Source organism: Oryctolagus cuniculus, chromosome 2 (assembly GCF_964237555.1).
Source record: "Oryctolagus cuniculus chromosome 2, mOryCun1.1, whole genome shotgun sequence".
NCBI classification, from domain to species: Eukaryota; Metazoa; Chordata; class Mammalia; order Lagomorpha; family Leporidae; genus Oryctolagus; species Oryctolagus cuniculus.
The window spans coordinates 69,260,616-69,283,674 of record NC_091433.1 but is presented as its reverse complement, the minus strand read 5'-3'; the positions used below and the strand labels follow the sequence as shown (position 1 = coordinate 69,283,674).

Sequence of the window (23,059 nt, the reverse complement as noted above, 5' to 3'; positions counted from 1 at the left end):
TAAACAATTCTTTTTCTTAATGAAAGCTCTAATTTTTTCAATGCATGCTGAAAACATGGAAACAGTATGATTATATTTAGGCAAAACTAACCCAAGGAGTCCTAGAGATATAATTCCTTTCCATCACTCTTATAAGAAACAAATCCCTGTAAACAAGAATAACCCCTGAACATGCTGTAGGTCTTTGGCATTTGTTATCTTTCTGTTTCCCTTTCATTTTCTGCTTGGAGGGGGCAGGGGCTTTTAGAAAAAATAACACTTTGAAGACTCATTTAGCTACTTAAAACATTGAGAATCAGAGATATTCCTCCACTTAGTTCTTTTCATTGAGACCCACAGAAGTTCTTCGACTTAGTTCTCCACTTCTTTGAGTTGCTCAAGCTTTTGATATTTATCACACCTGCTAGTAATCCATGAATATATTTGTATTACAAGAAATCCATGGCCGGCGCCATGGCTCACTTGGCTAATACTCCACCTGCAGTGCTGGCACCCCAGGTTCTAGTCCCGGTTAGGGCGCCGGATTCTGTCCTGGTTGCTCTTTTTCAAGTCCAGCTCTCTGCTGTGGCCAGGGAAGGCAGTGGAGGATGGCCCAGATGCTTGGGTCCTTCACCCACTTGGGAGACCAGGCGAAAGCACCTGGCTTCTGGCTTCGGATCGCTGCAGCACGTCAGCCGTGGCTGCCATTTAGGGGGTGAACCAATGGAAAAGGAAGACCTTTCTCTCTGTCTCTTTCTCTCACTAACTCTGCCTGTCCAAAAAAAAAAAAAAAAATGGCAATCCAGAAAGCATTGAAGTATATTGGGCAAAAATGCAAATCTCCCATTATTGCCAACTAATCTTATTTCATTCTCCAGAGGAAATGAAGCAACATTCTTTGTAATATATAGAACATTTTAATGCATTTAAACAGATACATATATAAGTAGGTAAAATGTCAAAGCAAATAGTGTGTTTTAATATAAATGTCTTATATAAATGTTTCTGAAAATTCATTTTCTCATAATCATAGGTTTTAAAAGATGTTTCCACGTTTGTATATTCAGATATATTCTTCCAGCTACCACATAGCACTTCATATATCCAGGGATATTATCCAACCATTTAGTTATTAATGAAGATGTTTAATATTCATACCTATGTATATATTTATACCAACCTGCAGTAAACATCCTTATATATGCCTCTTTTTATATGAATGTACCAGAAAACATGCTTAGTTCTACTTTCCCAAGGGAAAAAAAATTCCCACACAGACTTGCCCTATCTACACACTCTCGCTTTAACAGCACCAAAGATTCACAGTCCCAGAAATCACTTATAGTCCCAGTATCACTAGTCTTACACTTTGGGGTTATTGACAAAGTAAAAATGGTTTAAATATAAGAATTGTGTCTGTCTCTCTAATAACCAAGACAGCTGCTGAGCAGGTAGCATATACAGCACAGGTACAATTTACAAAGAGATGATTCACATACCATGCTACTCACAGCAGCATGCAATGTGAGAAATTTATAAATGGCATTTTCCTGAAATTTTCCATTTAATATACTTTCCTGACCACAGTTGGCCATGGGTACCTGAGATCACAGAACGAAAAATCATGGAAAAAGACCACTACAGTAGCAGACTATATATTCCCAGCTATTCCCAGGATGCAGGAATGGCATGACAGCATAGAGCAGTGTATGAAAATGTGTTAAGTGGACGTGAAGAAAGGGAAAGAAGTAAGATAAACAGAGAAGCAGAATGGCATGAAAGAACAAAAGCATTTATATTTTGTGTATGTGAGATTTTCATGAATGTATAATTACAGATGGTGGAAATTATATTTAGGAAGCACTTATGATCAACTTTCTGTATAACAGATAGGATAAAATGCTTTTGTGGGATTTCTTAAGTAAGCAAAAGAGCAAAGAGTATGCCTCAAAGCAGAAAGTCATGCTAGCATTTCCTTTCAACATGACTTTACAGAGACGGGGTCATGTATGGCTATAACTTACGTGTACAATCTCCAGATCACAAACTGAATAACTTGTTCTTGACCGCTTTCTCACAGGAAAAATTAGGATTAAAAAAAAAATCTTAAACCAGCTTAACGAAAAGCCCCCAGGGAACAATCCAACACCCAAGAGCAAGTTTGGCTCCCAGGTCATAATTTTCCCTGAATGCACAGAACAGAAATTTGCACAATCCTCAACAACTACCTACATTCCATCTCAAATTCCTTTCAAAGCCTACAATTAACTCATCTCCCATTTGCCATTAATTCCTCTCAGCCTAACCATGTGACACCTGGGATCTCACTTCAGAATGGAACACAAATCTGTCACTGAGTGATATTGAAGTCTTGTCATAACATGACTGGCTGCAATACTTTAAAAATTGCATGGTTTTGAACAGAAAACCTGAGAAACTATAATCTGGCAATAAGAAAAATTCCCCTCTATAATTCACAGCATTCTTCCACCACAACCACTGCAACAGAACCAGAACTCACACCAGCCATGGAGGAAATACCTCACAAGTTAGATTCAGATGCTTCAACACTGGCATCAAAATTTTGTACATAACTTCAAAAGAAGCCCTTCTGTAATAGAAGCTACTCTCAAGAATTCACCTGGGCTTACTATATAATTTCCCTGTCTCACTTTCCTGGCCATTTCTGCTTGTTACCCTCACAATTATATCCTCTAGTCTGCCTTTATTCGATTTGTCATTTCCTGCGTTCCAAAGATTGCTGTGGTCCCTAACTCTGTGTTCCCCTGGAATCTACTTATTCTGCTCACTGTGGCATTCCAAGCATGGGGAACAATGTTCGGTACGTAGTGCAGGTATGTTTTTGACTTTGCTCATATCCTGGTGTCTTCTTAACTACCATCTCAGGTCCCACAGATCCAGTTATGCACCACAAACTAGTGTAAAGAATCTTCCCTAGTTTTAATTGTCAAAGAAAAAAAATCTGCTTAAAACTTGAAGTTAAGGAAGATTTCAATATTTTGAACAATTACTCAGAGGTGGGATTGCTGGATCATATAATAGTTCTGATTTTAATTATTTGAGAAAATTCCATGGGTGGTTTCCATATGATGGCACCATTTCTAATTCCCATCAACAATATATAAGGGTCCTAGTTTGTCCATATCCTCACCAATATTTGCTCCTTTTTTATTGTCATATTTTAAATGTAGACAGACATCTCCTATCCACTGATTCACTGGCCAAGTGGCCGCCATAGTTGTGATGGGCAAGGCTAAAGCCAGGAACTTGGAACTCTATTCAGAGTCTCCCACATGGATGGCAGAAAACCATGTACTTGAGTCATCACCTGCTGCCTTCTAAGCAGCACGTTAGCTGGAAGCTTGAATCAGGAACAAAACCAGAATTTGAACTCAAGCGCTCCAACATGGGTTGCAACTATCCCAAAAGTCATCTTATCTACTACATGAGAAACTCATTCTGTTTTTTGTTTTTATTGATAATAGCCATCCTGTTAGGCGGAATGCTTTGATTTGCTTTTCCCTTACAGTTAGTGACACTGAGCATTTTTCCTCATATTTTGGCCATTTGTATGCCTTCTTTGAAGAAATGTATATTTAAGTCTTTAGCTCATTTTTTAATTGCGTATTTTGTTTTATCTTTGTTTTGTTTTGTTATTGAGTTGTAGGAGTTTCTTATAAATCTTGGAGATTAGCCTCTTATCAGATATAAAATTTGCAAGTATTACCTCAGATTCTATATGTTGTCTTTTCAGTATTTTGATTGTTTCCTTTGCTGTACAAATCTTTTAGTATGATGAAGTCCCACTTGTTTATTTTTGTTTTGTAACCAGAATTTAAAGCAGGATTCCAGAGAGATAATATCACTCTTATATGGTTCACATGTGGTTTGTTCCTTCAAAAATTCATGTTGAAATTTGGTCCTCAATGTAACCAGGTCCTTTAAGAGGTGTTTGAGTCATGAGGGCTCTACTTTCATGAAGGGATCAATGCTACTTTTCTGGGGCTTAGTTAATTATTATTGGAGGAAGTAGGTTCTCATTGTCATGAATCTAGATTGGTCACTGCAGGAGCAGGTTATTATAAATCAAGTCCACCCTACAAGTTTTCTCTGTTTTGCACATACCCCCCATGTCTTTCTGTTTTTCTGCCTTATTATAATGCAGTGCAAGATGTAACCATCCAATATTGGACTTTCAGGTTCTAGAACCATGAGCTAAATAAACTTCTTTCCTTTATAAGTTACCCAATCATTCTGTTATAGTGACATTCTGTTATAGTGACAGAAATAGACAAAGAGCCTTCCATGTCTGTTGAAACATTATTCACAATAGCCATGAAGTAGAACAACCTAAATGGCTATCCAAAAAGAAATGTGGTATATATGAGGGGTCTTCAAAGTGCTCATATAAAATATCTATTACAGAAAAAACTATGCATGGATTTCTATTTTTTGCACAAAGTAAACTCATACTGACTTGTTATAAACTGAACAGGATACATTTTGGGACTCTAAAATGGTGAACACACCAATTTGAAAATAATCCCTAATAGAGTAACATGAATTCTACTAAAATTGAAACAGGAATTTACAGTGAGTGACAAGCATTTGACCCAGTGGTTAAGATGTCTGTTAGGATGCCTGCATCCCATATTTGGAGTGCCTACTCTAGATTTGATTCCCAGTTTCAATACAAATACTATCTTCCTGCTAATATGTATCCTAGGAGGCAGCCTGTTGTGCCTCAAGGACTTGGGTCCCTCCCTCCCATGTGGGAGATCTGAATTGAAATTCTAGCTCTCAACTTTGGCCTGCCCCAGCCCCAGTCACTGCAGGTCTTGGATGAGGGCACTCCCTGTAACTCTGCCTTTCAAATAAGTAAAATAATTTATTTTAAAAAATAAATAATATATGGTGAAGCTTGGATGAAAAAATGGTGGTCATTGATGTTTTATGAAAAGTTCATCGGAACAACGCCCTAAAAAATTCAATAGTTTACAAATGGATAGCTCATTTTAAGAAGGGATGAAATGATGTTGAAGATGAAATGCACATCAGATCACCCACTTCCATGTACAAGAAAAAGTTTATTTATTTTCTGTCTTTATTGAAAATAATTGACAAGTAACAGCAGAAACAATAGTCAAAACCTGAGATACCTCAACTAGTTCAGCTTACACAATTCTGACTGAAAAATTAAAGTGGAACAAACTTTCTATACAATGCTGCCAAAACTCTTGTGCCCAAATCAGCCACATTCAAGAATAGAAGTTTCAATGGATATTTTAAACAAGTGGCGATCAAGATCCTGAAATATATTTTCAAATAATTGGAAGAGGATATGAAACATGAATGTATCAGTGTGATCCTAAAGATAAAGCACAGTCAAAAGCAATGACTCCCAAGGGGTGAAAGTGGTTCAGTCAAAGCGAAACTGGACCAATATGGTAAGATTTTTATGATTCTCCAAACATTTTTTCCCATTGACTTCTTGCTCAGTAAAAGAACTTCTGCTTATTAGGAGAGTATTTTAAGAGAGTTAACCAAAAATCTAACTGAAAAACACCTGGGAAACCTTCAGCAAGTCCTCCCCCACCACAATGCTACTGATCATTCTTCTCATTGAAGAAGGGAAATTTAGTGAGAGTTTCCATGGGAAATCATTAGGCAGCCACCTTACAGTCCTGAGGGACTCCTTATACTTCCTTTTGTTTCCTAACCTTAAAAAAAACCTTTAAAGGGCACTCTTTTTCTTTAGTTAATCATATAAAAAGGCCACTTTGACATGGTTAAATTCCAGGACGATCAGTTCTTTAGGAATGGACTGGATGAGTGATAGCTCTTAAAAACGAGTCTTGAACTTAGTGGAGCGTATGTTAAGAAATAAAGTTTCTGTTTTTTTATTTTTATCTTTTATTTCTATTTTTCTATTAACCCTTTGAAGTTCCCTCATATTTCAGTTAAGACTTAAAAAGAAATTTGGTAATAAGCCATACTGCCTAAGCTTGTGACACTATGTACTGACTCATTCCTACTTCAAGGCAGTCTGGTCAGTTGCAACAGCACTGTTGAGACTCAGCCTACATGGATAATATTATAAGAATACAACATTTAAAATAAAATCCTCTAAAGAGTTGTCAGTTACATTAGTATGTAGAAGCATAAAAATATATAAATTAGAAAAGTCAAAATAAGAACTTATCTTTCAATAACATAAAAGCATGTAATATATACATGGATACTAGAAAAATTGAAAGATATCACATCCAAGTTTCTTTGCTTTCCATGTTGGCAAGTATCTGGTTTCTCTATAATGTTTATTTATGGAAATATTTATTTATTTATTTATTTATTTGACAGGTAGAGTTATAGACAGTGAAAGAGATAGAGAGAAAGGTCTTCCTTCTGTTGGTTCACTCCCCAAATGGCCACTACCGCCGGCGCTGCGCCGATCAGAAGCCAGGAGCCAGGTGCTTCTTCCCGGTCTCCCATGTGGGTACAGGGAGGGGCCCAAGCACTTGGATCATCCTCCACTGTCCTCCCAGGCCACAGCAGAGAGCTGGACTGGAAGAGAAGCAACCGGGACTAGAACCTGGCGCCCATATGGGATGCTGGCACCGCAGACAGAAGATTAACCAAGTGAGCCATGGCGCCAGCACTATTTATGGAAATCTAATGCAATAGGTAACTAAAATCCTTTGACATCCTGTATCAAAAGAAAAAGGTTCATCTCATATAGGGCAGAGTTGTTCTTGTTACCCTCTGTTATGCAGACCAGAACCCCTTTCCAGGATTTTATCGACTTCCCTGTGGGTAATGAAACTGCTCAGAGTAACATGTACCTCTTCTCTTTCTGAAATTCCAATCTAAAATGTAGGGATATAAGGTCATACAACTAATATGGAAAACTTTCCACCATATCCCAGATTTGGGGCAACACCATGCTACCTTCACCAGATGCTGTTCCATTGCCTTGACTGGGTTTACATCCACTTCCCTGTTGGTTACTCTTGAATTTTGATTTCTTCCCAAGCTAAGGATGTGAAGTATGATGGTCTCCTGTAATGCTGAATAGCTGGAGCAGTAAACAACCAATAATGTGTACTATGTTGCTAAGCTGTGATAGTTGGCAGGTTAGGTGAATTAAATACATTTTCACTTGACATACTGTCAACTTAGGATGAGTTTATCAGGATGTCATCTACTGTAAGTGAAGAGCATCCACATTTTTGTCCTGAATGGGCTTCTGCCCCCTTAAGCTATCTGGTCAGTGAATGTTAGGGAAACTTATTTTCTACAGAAATTTCAAAAATTTCACTTGCCCTTTTCCTTAAGGCCTAGATCAGTAATAAAGTATCGAGACCCTTGCCTCATAGTACTTAAATCCCAACCAGACTTTTAAAAATAATCTATAAAAAAAGAATATTCAAAATCAAGAGTAAAAGGGGGTAGGATTTATGATTCCAAACATGAAAAAAATATATCTTCATTGCTGCCTGAAGACCTGGAGCTGTCTGCAGACTGGGCTGTAATGAGATGTGCAGTGGCCAGACTTGCCATCTTAGCACTCCAGGGCTCACCCTAAGGGTAGATCTGTGGGGAGCCAAATATGGCCATCATCTGCCTCTGAAAATACTTTCCCAATAATTCTGTAGTAATACTTATTAACTAGCCTAGCAGCATGTCTACTTTTTTCTTTTAAGTACCTCATCCCTTTTCTTGAACATAAAAAATTTAAAAACTGCTTATAGTTTCTTAACATAGACCAAATTTTTAAGTTATTTTTAGAGTTGCATAAGTGGGGAGGAGTAAAAATTTGTGAACTATCTAAGAGCACACTAAGAGAAAGGTTTTGAAGATACTTGTTCAAGAAACATTTATATGGAAGTTTTAAAAGATCACATTTTTGTAACATAAGAAATTTGACAAAGCAGAGGGAAAATTTAAGTACTTAGAAGGGAAATTATGACTTTTTTTAGCTTATAAGAGGAAATTCAATATGTCTCCCTCAAAGGAGGGGTAAGAAAAGGCAGAGAAGATAAAGGATACACCATTTTGAATGCTTAAAAAGCTATTTTAGCTCCCAGATGAGGAGACAGTGAGAAATATAATAAAATCATGGATGACACAAAAAGATTTGGGATGAGCTAGTTTTACTCATGAATAAGAGAAGACAAGCAAGGAGAATAATTAGAAGACATGTATTTAATTATATTTTTAAAATATTTTGGATCTAAATCACATATTATTTGTTTAAATGCATAATATTTAAGTACAATTGGTGTAATTGTAGTAGAGACTGAATATACTTCTTTTAGATTTCCTTTGTGTTTAAAAAAAAGTAGAAGAAAAGATATTTGGTAAAATCTCTCAGTTAATCATGACTATAGAGAGCCTGTATCTTAAAATGAGGACATAGCCCCAATATCTCCATACACTTGCTGGAAAATATGGAAGTCTGAACCATAATAATTCTTGTAATATAAAATTAAAAATCCTTAGGTTGTAGTCTACAAAATATATACATATATTTTAAATGGCTTCAGTATATATGACCAAATTGTCTTTTAGATTTACAGCAAGAGCAATTCTTTTCAGTTTAAATAATTGAGTCTTCTTTCCAATAATCAGATGTAAAGTCCAAAGTTTGTAAAAGCTTTTCAAAGTTTGAAGTTGTTCTAAACTGCTCACAAATGACTAATCAACAAGAATATGGTCTATAATGCTAAGCAAAACTGCATTCAACTTCTTGTCCAGCTACTTGCCAGTTGATAACTTTAGGCTATTAAGAGATGCCCACTAAATGTTAGCTATTATCATTTTGATTCATTATCTTGGAAGCATTGTTTCAGTAAATAGTATTCTAAGCTCTATGTCAGTTGAATAAAGAAAAATTATTGCATTCTTGAACTGTGCTGGGATGAATTCTAATGCACAATCTTCCTTTTTATTTCCTCACAGATAAAGAAGTCAGGAATGTGTTTCACTGTAAGAGGGAAGAGATCAAAACTTCTGAAATTTTGATTTTAATACTCTATTTATTATTGCCAAAGAGTAGTCGGGTAGATGGACAAGGACTATTTCCTCCATCTATGTAACTTTTCATCTGCCTCTTCCACAGTGTGTTTTTGGTACACAGTGTGTCATTGGGCTTCTCTGATGTTCTAGTGTTGGATAGAAGTCTTTATTCAGAGAACACATAACCAGAAACTGCTTAATTTGCATGGTGATATTCAATTTCATTATAGAAGAATCATTATTTCCTCAGAAAACAAAGTACATGTGCCCAACACTAAACATGCCAATTTCAGAGGACAGAATTTCCTACTAAGATAATCAGTATAGTCACTCTCACATGTAATTTCCATTCCTATATTCAGATATTTCTGTTAAAAAATTATATATTTATTGTTAACTGCTTGGTTTATGAAATTCTAATTTCTTTCAGTAAAATACCAAAGATATTTCTGGTGCATTTTGGGAAGCTGGGCTTTCTTTTAGCCATATTATGATAAAATAATGTTCAAGTTTATATTGAAATTTACATTGTGTGGAATCTTTGTAATCAAAGTTCTTTACCCCCATGGCATACACAGAGAATTTAGTACTCATTTTTTAAAAATTTTAGATCAACATATTTCACTTGAGAAAAATTATGCATTTGTTGGTTTTCTTCAGTAGCACTAACTGGGTGTATTTGGAATCTTTCTTTAGATTATGTTTTGCAATGTGTTCTTCCATGCTTAAAACCAAACAGACTTTAAAAACAATTCCATCAATTCTATTAACATTCTATTCTTAGACATAGTACTTCAACTCTCACTTTATTTTTTTAATCTGTATACTGAGTATGTTAATACCAATGTCATAGAGTGTTATAATGATGCAATGAGAGACTGTGCTCAATAAATAGTAGTATTCTTAAAAATAACTTCTTGCTGGCACCATGGCTAACTTGGCTAATCCTCCACCTGTGGCGCCAGCACTCTGGGTTCTACTCCCAGTTGGGGCACCGGATTCTGTCCCAGTTGCTCCTCTTCCAGTCCAGCTCTCTGCTGTGGCCAGGGAAGGCAGTGGAGGATGGCCCAAGTGCTTGGGCCTTGCACCCACATGGGAGACCAGGAGGAAGCTCCTGGCTCCTGGCTTCGGATCAGTGCGGCGTGCAGGCCATGGTGGCCATTTGGGTAGTGAACCAATGGAAAAATGAAGACCTTTCTCTCTGTCTCTCTCTCTCTTTCACTCTCTAATTCTGCCTGTCAAAAAAAAAAAAAAAAAGAATAACTTCTTTTTACTTTCTTGTATAATTAAAATCAGTTTTAAATAATTGTAAACCCACACTGAGTTCTATGAAATGATACAGAAATTTGTGCCTTAACCAATTTCCTTAATCATAACATTTTACAAAATTATAACACAGTGACATTTTGTATTGACATTGATACAATTTACCGATCTTATTCAGATTTACCAGTTTTGCTTATAATTTTTGTGTGTTCATATTTGTATTTTTACAAATTTTACCAAGGCAACCTGCCTCAGTACCTCTTAAATATGTCAGTATATATTTTCTACAAATATGATGTTATTTTATACAACCATAAGATAACAATTAAAACCAGGAGGTTAAATTGATATGTTACCACTGTGCAATCTGAAGACATTTTTCAAATTTCACTATTTTTTCTAATAATATCCTGTATACAGTTGTATTTAGTTGTCATGTCTGTTTAGGCTTTTTCAGAGTAAATCCATTCCTCTCTCCTTACCTGAATTGCGTGAAAGCTGGACACTTGAAATTATGGGCCAGTTACTTTGCAGCTTGTCCTTCAATTCAGGTTTATGTGATTTTTCTTCATGACTTGATTCAGTTAAGTATTATGAGTGGTGATACTGTGTTATTCTCTGTGCATCCCATCAAGTTGTAAACTTATTCAATGATCCCATTACTGATGATATTGACTACTAGCACTAGATTAAGATACTATGTTGCAGCCTCCCTTATACATAAAGATACTCTCTCAGACCTTCAGAAGTGATAAGTATTTTGCGAGGAGGGGTTCTGCGTCTATGTAACGAAGTTTCACCTATGTTTTCACATGCTTTGATGGTTTTTGCTGATTGCTTATTACTGTGATCGTTGCAAAGTTGTTTTCTCTATATTTGGAAGGTGGGATTCCTTTGTTAGGAAAATCTTCAAGTCCTCCCCATTCATTCATTCATTCATTCATCTCTGCTTGGACTCATGAATTCCTATTTTATTCAATTTGTTATAATCTGTTATTATTGTAACTTATTTTGAAGAACAAGTGATCCCAGATTTGACCCCAGGGAGCCCCTTCAAACTAGCTTGTGTATTTCTGAACATAATTCAGTACAATTTGGGGAACATTGACCTCTCTTCTAGCATAGAAAGGGTGTTCCAGTCTCATCTACATTTTCCTTTTCAAATCCCATGAATCAATAATTTCTCTATGAAGTTGGAATTTCTTTGAGTGGAGAATGATATCTGGAAACTAAGATCTGAGTGAAAGATGTTTCACTGCTATTGGGGTATCACTGCTCCCAGACTCTTTCAGAGGATAGAAGTAATAAACAAAAGGATTATATTATGGATAATTAGATTGTCTATCTACTTATCTCTCTGTCACAATATTAAAAAGTGAGAATCTGCATTCATATTTCCATTTTCAATCCATTCATTCCAGTTTTCTCTTTTTCCATATTTGTGACTTGTAGTAGCAGTAAAATAATTGATTCAGTGGTCCCCAGTGTACATAAATATTTTGTCATTTCTCTTTCTCTGTATCTAACTCCTTCCAGAGCCATCACCACCCTCCTCCCCGAAACACTAGTGTCCTCCCCAACTACCAGTGCCCACTCCACTGGGCTCGAGGCCCCACCAGACAGCTGCCCCCACCACTGCCTGGCTGGCAGTGTTCACATCCTCAGGGGATGGACTTTTCATTAAATTATGAAGAAAGGAAGGAAGGAAGGATGGAGAAAGGAGGACAGGAGGGACAGAAGAGGGGAGAACGAAAGGAAGAAAGGAGAGAAAGAAAGGATTTCGTTATAAACCAAGGAACTTAACACCACCCCTTTTTCTAAGATTTAAAAGTGAGTTTTATTAGAATCAGAAACCTCCAGCCAGAGTGCCATGAAGGGAGGCTCCAAGAGGGACAAAATGCAAAAGGGCTGGGGATACTAGAGTGTTTAAGCACAATTTTGTTAACATCTTTTTTTAAAATTTTTTTGATAATTATTATTTATTTGACAGAGTTAGTCAGTGAGAGAGAGAGAGAAAGGTCATCCTTCCATTGTTAACACCCTTTTTAATAGGGTTGTGGTAGAGAATTTTCTCTTGGTAAGTGGCAATATGCTTATGTCAGGAAGAAAGTGTAGGGAAAGAGAAAGTTAACTTGCAATATTTTAAATAAGCCAAGTTTATAGAATTATCAACATTTTTCTTCAGTGTCCACAGCGTCTTTATTTTGTGTTTTTATGCCTTTTCACATATATAGGCACTCAAAAGTCTCCTATAGCTTCTCCCAGCCTTGGACCCAACTGAAGGGTTTGAAAGTCATTCACACATTGTAAGAAAGTAAACATCGGTTTCTTCTCTATCAACAGACGAGAAACAGGTGTTTAATATTCTTTATTTACTTCAAATGTTCTCTTAAACACATGGGTTTCCAAGGCACCCAGGAAATTCAGTTTTGCCTTGCTTCTCCATCATGCTTCAAGCCTAGGTCCTGAGTCAGTTCTTGACTTTCCATCCCATATCTAGTTTCCCCATCTCCAGCACACTATGGTCTTGTTCTTTGCAGCAGTCATAACTAGTTAATGTTTCCATATAAATAAAAATAGTGAAAGCAGTGACTTCTGATTTGCCTGGTTGGAAAAAAAAAAAAAACAGATTGACCATAGACTGATGGCTGAAGTATGGAAAGCACGATCAGAGACAGGATCCTTTCTTTCAGAAAGTGAGTAGGTTATAGGGGACAAACAAGTAGCACAGTTTTCCTGCAAAGGATTTGAGATACAGAAAGTCTGGAGGGTTTATGTCCAGAGACCACGAGACTACCCTAGAGAAGTGCTTATTAACTGGCCTAAATCTGCGGATTGCCTTTCCCGGTCATTCTGATGATCAGACACTGGGAACATTGGTCAGACTTTCTTTAGATTTTCCCTCCCTTACAGTCTCTATGTGCTGAGGTGTTTTATTGAATGTCTGGAGTAGCAGCAGAATAGGAAAGTGTTATAAAAGCAGAGGAAATTAAATGAAACATGCCCAGTAGGAACAGAGCACGATTTGCTAGTTCCTGTTCTTCATTGCTGTTCTTTCCAGATGTGCAGAATTTTCTTGAAATGGAAGAACAAAAAAAGAATGGTTAGTGGTGTCTAAAAATATATAATTGGCTTCAATCACTATTGTGCTGGAAAGGTGTTTTTCAGAAGTGCTTCCTGGAAAGAACAGTTATAAGAGAAATTCTATTTTGGCTTGCCTGGCAGCTTTATTTTCCACTGTGAAGATTGTGACTGTTTAATCTGGCTGTCATCCTCTTTGTTTCACTGAATATTAACCCGCTGAAGGTATATTAAGAACAGAATGCCAAGGTAACTGTGCAATGTCTCTGCTTCAGTTTCTAGTTGGCTGGCAGTCACTACATATTAAAAAACAGGATATATTGCTGTGGAATATGGGGAATATTTTCCTTGTGAGTAGCCTTGTGGGAAATATGGAAAAGAGTCACTTATATTTTAAAGTTTTTTCATGTTTGAAATTGCTTGGAACCTTCTCATCTTCTCACCCTGTTTATTGACAGGGATTACAGTTCTAAAGGAAAGTCACTTTTTCACCATGTTCCATTTTGATAGTTCTCATGATGAGTTATTAATCTTGTCTTGGTCTTCTTCCTAACCACTCATATCTCATCTTCCTAATCTGAAAGGTATAAAAATTATAACTTGATCCTGGAAATTGTGATATTTCATGAAGTTATATAGCCTCCAGTGTACTTTCCAAATTTCTTCCCTCATATTTTCTGGATCCTATCATTTTCCAGTCCAAAGTCTAAAATGAAAGACCTATCAGGTTAGTAAGTAAAGATATAAGGGAATCTTGTGGCCACAAGGGAATTTTGCCATTTTCTTCTCTATTCAGAATGTTCTATTCATTCATCCATTCATTTAATATCTATCTACTGAAATTTAGTAGCTATAAGGTAGAGTATTAGACATTTTAGGGAACATAAAAATCTATTTGTCTTAATCTTTGTGCTCAAAAATTTACGTTCTCAGAGGTAAGAAAGGCTATTTTTAGAATAAAGGTATAGGTAATAGAATAAGCTAAGGGCTGTAAAGAGAAGTACCTGCTTAGTGCTGGAAGCATAGATGAAAAGACCGACAAGGGACAGGAACCAGAGAATTCTTTTATTTATTTCATTTTATGAATCATGAAATTATTTAGTGGGAAAAATTCCATATGATCTAGGACAAGAAAATCGGTTGAATTCACATGGGTGGAGATAGAAGTGGGAAGAAAGGAATTCAAACAAGAAAGAATGACATCAACATAATCACTGATAAGTATTCTGGCTTGCTTGCACCACATGTTTTTACAGGCAGGGAAGTTATGAGCCTGCAAAAGTTCCCCACCCCCGTAATGCTTGCTCTAATGTTTACACATTACTTTACATATTATATTTCTCATATTGTTTTACCAATTCTGCCCTGCTCCTGTGGGACCAAGAAAAATACTAAGCCCCCACCTGTCCTTCTCCAAAGTGTTCTGCTTAAACTGAAGCTTAAGCCAAGGTCATTGACTCCTAAGGCCTGAGAGCTGTGCATCAGTGAGGAGGATGAATGCAGCAAATGAATTTGCAGAAACATAGATTCGGTGTCAGACAGGAACCTGAGTCCTCGGACTGCTTTTCCAGCTCTTCAACTACCCGGGCCCTGCTTAATACCCTCCACTCATATGGAACTCACCCTTCCTAGACAGAGCCCATTCTTCTGAAACATTTCATGATTAGACATTTATTTTTCCCCACACTGAGCAAAACTCTTATTCTCTTCTGCAGTCTGTCACTTCCCTCCGAGAGGACTGCTCCAAGAGCAGTCAGACAATGAGAAAATCCTCTTCTGTGACTGTTCTCCTTGGGCAAATTGAGGGCAGGTGCTAGGGACTGAATGTGTGCATCCTCCTCAGATTGCCATGTTGAAACCGAACTCCCAATGTGATGGTATTTGGAAGGGGGAGGGGCTTCTAGAGGTGATTAGGAATAGCTTAGGTCATGAGGCCCCTCAGGATGGCATTAATACTCTTAGGAAAACAGGAGAAGTGAGACCTCAGTCTCTCTCTCTCTCTCTCTCTCTCTCTCTCTCTCTCTCCCCTACCCGCAATCCCTTGCCTCTGTAGATGCACAAATGTGCAAATATGCAAACACCAAGCAAGAATATAAGAGCATAGCCAAGAACACTCTATATCAGTCTTCCAGTCTGCAGAACTGTAAGGAATAAATGTCTGTTATTTACACCACCCAGTCGGTGGTGTTCTGTTATTAACAGCCCCATCTGATTGAGACAGCAGATTTCCCTATATGTGGGGAGCAGGGCCTGTCTCCCGCAACATGGCGAAATAAGTATTGAGACTACCGAGACTAGACTAGACCACTGAGATTATTAAGACTAACTCTATGCACCTGATCTCCCATCATATCGCGCTGAGAGAGAGTAAACAAATCTTACACAGCTGCTTCGTCAATTAGCTGATTCCTGACCCAACCCCTTAAAAGGGGGAGAGAGACAACATGCCCGGCCGCGCCCCCCTGAGAGAGTGGGTCGGAGAGCTCGCCGGTGCCGCCCCTCCGCGGAGGAGTGGGGTGGGGGGGCGGCAGCAAACCCGGGAAGGGCCGGGGAAAGAGGACCGGGGAAAGAGAACAGCGCAGGGTCCGGTGCCGGTCCTCCGCGAGTGGGGGAGCGACACCTATACAGAATGCAACACATGTAATAGGTCTCCTACTCTGACATGTGGAGTATTAGGTGATTTATTTTGTTTTTACTATTAAATAACTAATACTTTAAAATATTTAAAGTTAAGATTCTTACCATTAAGAATGAATCAGAAGAAAAGAAAAATTATACATTCAACTCTCCCTACTGAAAAGCAGTATCTTGTAAACCTCTTCTCTTTATGACCCTTCCATTATAGAACCAAAAAGCTTGAGTTTATAGAGTCTTTGTTCCAGAATGTCTACAGTGTGACTTTGGAGGATGACGATGAGAAAATTGAGGAGGCAAGAGTGGAAATGGTTCTTACACTTTCAAGAATGGTTTACCACAGCCTGGGCTGTGAGAGCCTGTCCGGGCAGGGTGAAAATACTAGTAAGGACACTGGGGAAAACCACTGATTTTCAAAAGTTCTGGCTGTGTTTTGGAACAAAAGAGTAAGCATAAACCAAGAGAAAAGAAACCAAAATGGTTCCAAGTGTTAAGTTGAGTACAGCAGCATTTCTGCATCTCTAAATAAGTAAATACAAATAAAAACAATAGTTCTGTATTTCTCAAACGTCAGAAAGAAATGCTTGTTTGTTACGCAATTTTTAGGGGAGCCCAGTCCACATACAGAGTGTCCCAAATTCAATGGGTGGTTTTAAGACTGTCTCTCGCCAACTCTAGAAAATACTTTCTCTAATGTTACAAAAATCTAATAGCCTGTTCTCAAAATTGTCCTGTTTGTACACAGTTGGCCATCCAACATCAGGAACAGGTAGAATAGATGTAATTGGAACTGAGGTGTTTGTGAAACCAGTTGCCCAGTGACATTGCTAGAAATATTTTTACATATTTTAGCTATGATGAATTGAACTATTATAAACATGTGGGTAGAGATAAGTCTTGTACAGCGATTTCATTTCCCTTGGACAAATTCCCAGGAGTGGGATGGTGGGTCATACGATAGAGAAAGATTCATAATTTTAGGGAATATCCATACTGTCTTCTGTGACAACTGTATTAGTTTACATTCCCACCAACAGTGCACTATGGTACCTTTTTCTCCACATCCTTGCAAGCATTTTGTTTTTATTTTTGGATGATATCCTTACTATCTTGATGAGGTGAAGTCTCATTGTGTTTTTTACTTGTATTTCCTTGATGGCTAATTATCTTGAGAATTTTTTCATGTGTCCCTCAGCCATTTGTATTTATCCTTTGAAAAACATCTATTCGTGTCCTTGGCCCATTTCTTAACTGGATTGTTTGCTTTGCTTTTGTTGAGTTTCTTTAGCTTCTTATATATCCTGAATATTAATATTTTATCAGATACACAATTTTCAAATATTTTCTCCCATTTTGTCAATCGCCGCTTCACTTTGCTGAGAGTTTGCTGTGCAGAAGCATCTTAGCTTGATGTGCTCCCATTTGTCTATTTCTGCTTTCATTGCCTATGCTTCTGGGGTCTTACCCAAGCAGCCCTATCCTGTGTCAATGTCCTGCATTGTTGCCCCTAGGTTTTCCTCAAGTAATTTGATGGTTTCACATCTTCAATTTATATCCTTAATCCATTGTGAGTTAATTTTTGAATAGGTATAAAGTAGGGGCTTCTTTCATACTTATGCATGTGGAGACTCAATTTCCCAACACCATTTGTAGGAGAAACTGTACTTTCTTCAGGGAGTGACTTTAGCTTGTTTGATGGTTAGTTGTTTGTAGATACATGGGTTAATTTTGAGAGTTTCTAATCTGTTCCATTGGTCCCCATGTATACTTTGTGCCAGTACCAAGCTGCTTCGAATATAACTGTCCTGTAGTATGTCTTGATATCTGGTATCATGATCCTTCCAGCTTTGCTTCTATTGTTTAATATTGCTTTAATTATTCAGGGTCTCTAGTGATTCCATATGAATTTTAAAATAGTTTTTTTCTAGATTTGAGAAGAATTTCTTTGGTATTTTTATTCAGATTGCATTGACTTGGTGAACTGCTTTGAGTAGTTTGGACATTTTGATCACATTTATTCTTTAAGTCCACGAACATGGAAGATTTTTTTTTAAGTTTTTGTGTCTTCTTTTCTTTCATTCCTTAATATTTTATAATTTTCACTGCAAAGGGAAAATATGCTAGTAAAAAAATTACAAAGATCTTTCATGGCCTGGTTAAATTTGTCCCAATATATTTAAATTTTCTATAGCTACCATGAATGGAACTGATCTTACAAATTCTTTCTCAGCCACAGCATTGTTTGTGTGTACAAATGCTATTAATTTGTGTGTTGGTTATATATCCTGCAACTTTGCTGAGCTCTTAGGAGTTTCAATAGTCTCTTGGTGGAGTCTTTTGGTTCCCTTGTATGTAGGATAATATCCTATGCAAACAGGGATCATTTTACTTCCTTCCTCTAAATTAATATCCCTTTTATTTCTTTTTCTTGCCTTATGGTTCTGGCTAAAACTTTCAGAACTATATTGGATAGTAATGGAAGAGTGTATATCTGTGTCTGGTGCTAGAATCATCCTAAATGTCCATTAACTGATGACTAGATGAAAAATGTGATATATAAACACAATGGAATATTATTTAGCCACAAAAAAGAGTGAAATCCCATCTTTTGCAACAAATTGGATACAACTGGAGACCATTATGCTTAGTGAAATAAGTCATTCCAAAAAGACGAATATGTTTTCTCTGATTTGTGCATGGGGTATCTTTTTCCATCCTTTTACATTCACTCTGTGTATATCTTTGTTGGTGATTTGTGTTTCCTGTAAGGCAGCTAACAGATGGATCTTGTTTTTAAATCCATTCAGCCAACCTGTATCTTTTAACTGGAGAGTCGAGGCCATTTACATTCATGGTATCTATTCATAACTTTGACTTGGCCCTGCTATTTTTTAATAAATATTCCTATTGTTTGCTTTGTATTTCTTTTGTACTTTTCCTGGGAGATTTTCTGCCTTCAGATTATTTCATGATGATGATTATCTTTCTTTGTTTCTGTGTGTAGCACATCCTTAAGCAATTTCTGTAAGGTGGGATAAGTGATAACAAATTCTTTCCATTCCTTTTTGTTATGGAAGGTCTTTATCTCACCTTCATTCATAAATAAGAGCTTAGCATGTAACAGTATTCTGAATTTACAATATTTTTCTCTTAAAACTTGGACTACATCTCGCCATTCTCTCCTAGCCTGTAGCATTTTTGATGAGAAGTCAGCTGTGAGTCTACTTGGAGATCCTCTGAAAGTAATCTGGTGTTTCTCTCATGCACAGTTTAGAATCTTTTCTTTATGTTTTACTGTTGAAAGTTTGACTATAGTGTGTCATGGTGAAGATATTTCCTGGTCATGTGTATTAGGAGTTTTATGGGCTTCCTTCCCTTTCTTTCTCCAAATTGGGGAAGTTTTCTGCAATTATTTTACTGAATAAGCCTTCCATTCTGTTCTCTCTTTCCACACCTTCAGAAAATTCTAAGACCTGTATGTTGGCTTATTTGGTAGTATCCCATATATCTCCAACACTGTTCTTAAGTGTTCTAATTTTCTCTTCTTTCTTTCTTTCTTTCTTTCTTTCTTTCTTTCTTTCTTTCTTTCTTTCTTTCTTTCTTTCCTTCTTTCCTTCTTTCCTTCTTTCCTTCTTTCCTTCTTTCCTTCTTTCCTTCTTTCCTTCTTTCCTTCTTTCCTTCTTTCTTGACTGTAAAATTTCCAAAGTTTTATCTTCTGGATCAAATATTCTTTCTTCTGCCTCACCAATTATGTTATTGTTTTTCCACTGCAATATTTATTTGATTTATTTAATTCTTCATTTCTAATATTTCATTTTGCTATCTCTTCAATTTCATGGGAAAAATTCATTTCTGGCATGCATGGATTTCTTTAATTCATAGATTTTCATCTGATTGCTTCTGAATAATCCTATGATTAATCTTTTGAATTCTATTTCAGGCATTTCCTCAATCTCTTCATCTTCACATTCTAATATTAAAATGTTGTGTTCCTTTTGGGGTGGGGCTCATGTTGTCTTCCTTATTCTTGTTTCATGAATTTATGCATATGCTTTTAGGCATTTGTGGAAATACTAGTTGTATTTTTTCTCTGTGATGGCTTTTTTCTTTGGATTATGCCTCTGTGGCTTAGTGAAGTGTCTGCTCGTTCAGTGAGTACCCAGAAGCATGTGCTGGGTGTGAATCTGGGGTGACACCCAAATTGGGCATGGTAGAGCTCCTCATTTTTACCAGAAGTGAAGGTTTGATCAGCTCTGTTGGCATAGTCATACTCTCACCTCCTCTCTACCAAGATAATCAGTGCCCAGGTGTTAGCCAACCATGTGTGCAAAACTCATCTGCACTGTTGAAAGAACCACACAAATGAACTGTGCAGTCCTTAGTGTGAGCACAGATCCTGTTGCAATGACCCTCCCCAAGCAATCTGGGAGTTCTGAGTGTGTAGAGCCACTCACAGTGATTGCCCAGATACCCAGGCACCCCCTGTGCCCTCTCCTTCAGTCATGTGTTCCCACAGTGTCAGCACACAAGGATCTCACAGCCAAGGGGTGCCCAGGATCTGTTCTGCCCCTCTAGTCTTTCCTGTTCACTGAAAGACAAAAACTTTCCCAGAGCTAGCTGCCTAATGCTCCACCCAGGCAGCTTGAGCCCCAGAGCCTATGATGTGTTTGGAGCCTGGGGGCTCTGCACAGTCCGATGTGAGTGTGCAGCTCCCTGTCACTCTTCCCAGCCAGACTCAGGCATCTTCTCTTGGCTGGTTGCTGGGCCCACAGACACAGGCTGGCACAGCTATTACATCTGTCCAAAATAGTGCCTCTCTGAGCTGATTGCTGGCCACTAGGATGGGGGAAGAGAAATGTGCCTTTTTTTTTCCCTCTAGGTTGGCAAGTACCCTGTCCCCTACAGGATTTCAGGCCGACTTATGACAGGCTCTCCCTGAAGCTATATCACCAGTGGCATGGGCTGCTGCAGTCTGGTCTCCCCTCACTTTCCAAAGCTGGCATTCAGGTGCTTTGCTGCTGGGACCCTGTGTTGTGTCTGTGCTCAAGCGCATGTCCATACCCTCCAGCAGATCCACAGCATCCCTCTTCCTTCCATGGAATTTCCATTGAAGTTTACTCCCTAACTCTTCCTTTACACTGCACTCTTTTCAGCTTTTTTTTTTTTTTTTTAACTATCTTCCCCTAGCCTAGAGCAGTAAATTCCTTCCCTATTCCACCATTTTGGAATTTAATCTGTATCAATTTTCAAAACTGCTTCTATTATTTAACCTTAAATGTGAAAACTGCAAGAGCATGGATTTTGTCTGTTTTTACTGTACTGATCTCTTCCAAGGCTGTGATGCAAAAAAGAAAAAATACCAATATCTACTTTGAAATATGCTATTCCCAATCAGCTCATAATTTTATTTTCCATTTACCTCTACGAAAATAACTCTGGTGATTCTGGACACATATACAGATATATGACCTGGAACTAGACTTATCTTTAGTGATGCTCATGGTTGGGGAAGGATAACTGTACTTTCTTGGAATTTCAGCCCACCTAAAGAGTAGCATCTATAAATCAAGAATGGGAAAAATTTTAATAATTTACTTTCTTTTTTTAAAGATTTATTTATTTATTTGAAAGTCAGAGTTACACACCGAGAGAAGGAGAAGCAAAGAGAGAGAGGTCTTCCATCCACTGTTTCACTCCCCAGATGGCCACAACGGCAGGAGCTGTGCCAATCCGAAGCCAGGGGCCAGGAGCTTCCTCCAGGTCTCCCATGCAGGTGCAGGGGCCCAAGGACTTGGGCCATCTTGTACTGCTTTCCCAGGCCACAGCAGAGAGCTGTATCAGAAGTGGAGCATCCAGTACTTGAACTGGCGCCGATATGGGATGCTGGCACTGTAGGCAGCAGCTTTACCCTCTATGCCACAGCGCCAGCCCCAATAATTTATTTTCAAGTGCTAAGCAATAAAAACAATAACTATATGTATCCATTTGGTGTTTCTTGATGCCAAAAGTTCAGGTTTATTCTATCAATAACTATACAAACAAGATAAAACCCAGTAATAGATACGTTGAATACAGACATTCATTAAATGTTCCTTTGCAACCTTCCTCTTTTTTCCAGTTCCATGTTCCCTCTTAGTATCCAGCACAGTTTGTGATACAAATTAGCTTATTTTTTTCTCAAAAGTTTTATTAATTTATCTGAAAGTCAGAGTTACAGATGGGTGATGGGGGAAACAGAGAGACAGAGAGAGAGATCTTCCATCTTCTGGTTCACTCCCTAAATGGCCACAATGGCTGGGGAGGAGCTGGTCTGAAGCCCGGAGCCAGGAGCTTCATCTGTGTCTCCCATGTGAGTACCAGGACCCAAGCACTCAGGCCATCTTCCGCTGCTTTCCCAGGTGCATTATCAGGGAGCTGGATCAGAAGTGGAGCAGCCAGAAATCTAACTGGCACCCATATGGAATGCCAGCGTCACAGGCTGTGGCTTTATCTGCTAAGCCACAATGCTGACTCCCAAATTAACTTCTTAATAAATAATTGCTGTGTAGCGGACAAAGTTGTGGAGTAGTCAAAAGTTCTCAAGGAAGAAATCCAGGAATTTTTTTCATGTTTTAAATACAAGATTATGTATATATGCTAGTAGTAATTTTTAATGTTGTCCCTCCAAATAAAAATTTGGGTATAAAAATTGTCACTAATGAGAAAGTCATGCATTTTTCACCACACATGGAAGAAGGTTATTGTGACATTATTCTATGACATTTTTATTTAGCAGGCCTGTGGCAGGCATACACATGTTGTCAAGTATATTTGTTGTAATATAAACATGAATAGGGATGATTTTCTGGGGATCAAACAAAGCAATGACAAGGCAAACTTGAGTACCACTTAAAATGATTGAGTCTGGTTTCAAGAACAATCCAAGGCATCCTAGTAGATGAACTTTCAGTAAGTGTCACTCATTAGTTACATTGATTAGAACACAGCAATGCCCAAATCAGAATCTGAATTCCTGCGGAGACCAAATTATCATCCTCTATCCCATGGCAAACTCCTAACT

The 23,059-nt window shown here is 37.8% G+C and overlaps 1 pseudogene; it reads left to right on the top strand.

The window, feature by feature from the left end:
• Positions 1-23,059, top strand: part of LOC100357551 (large ribosomal subunit protein eL8-like) — a 105,070-nt pseudogene that overhangs the window by 61,079 nt on the left and 20,932 nt on the right.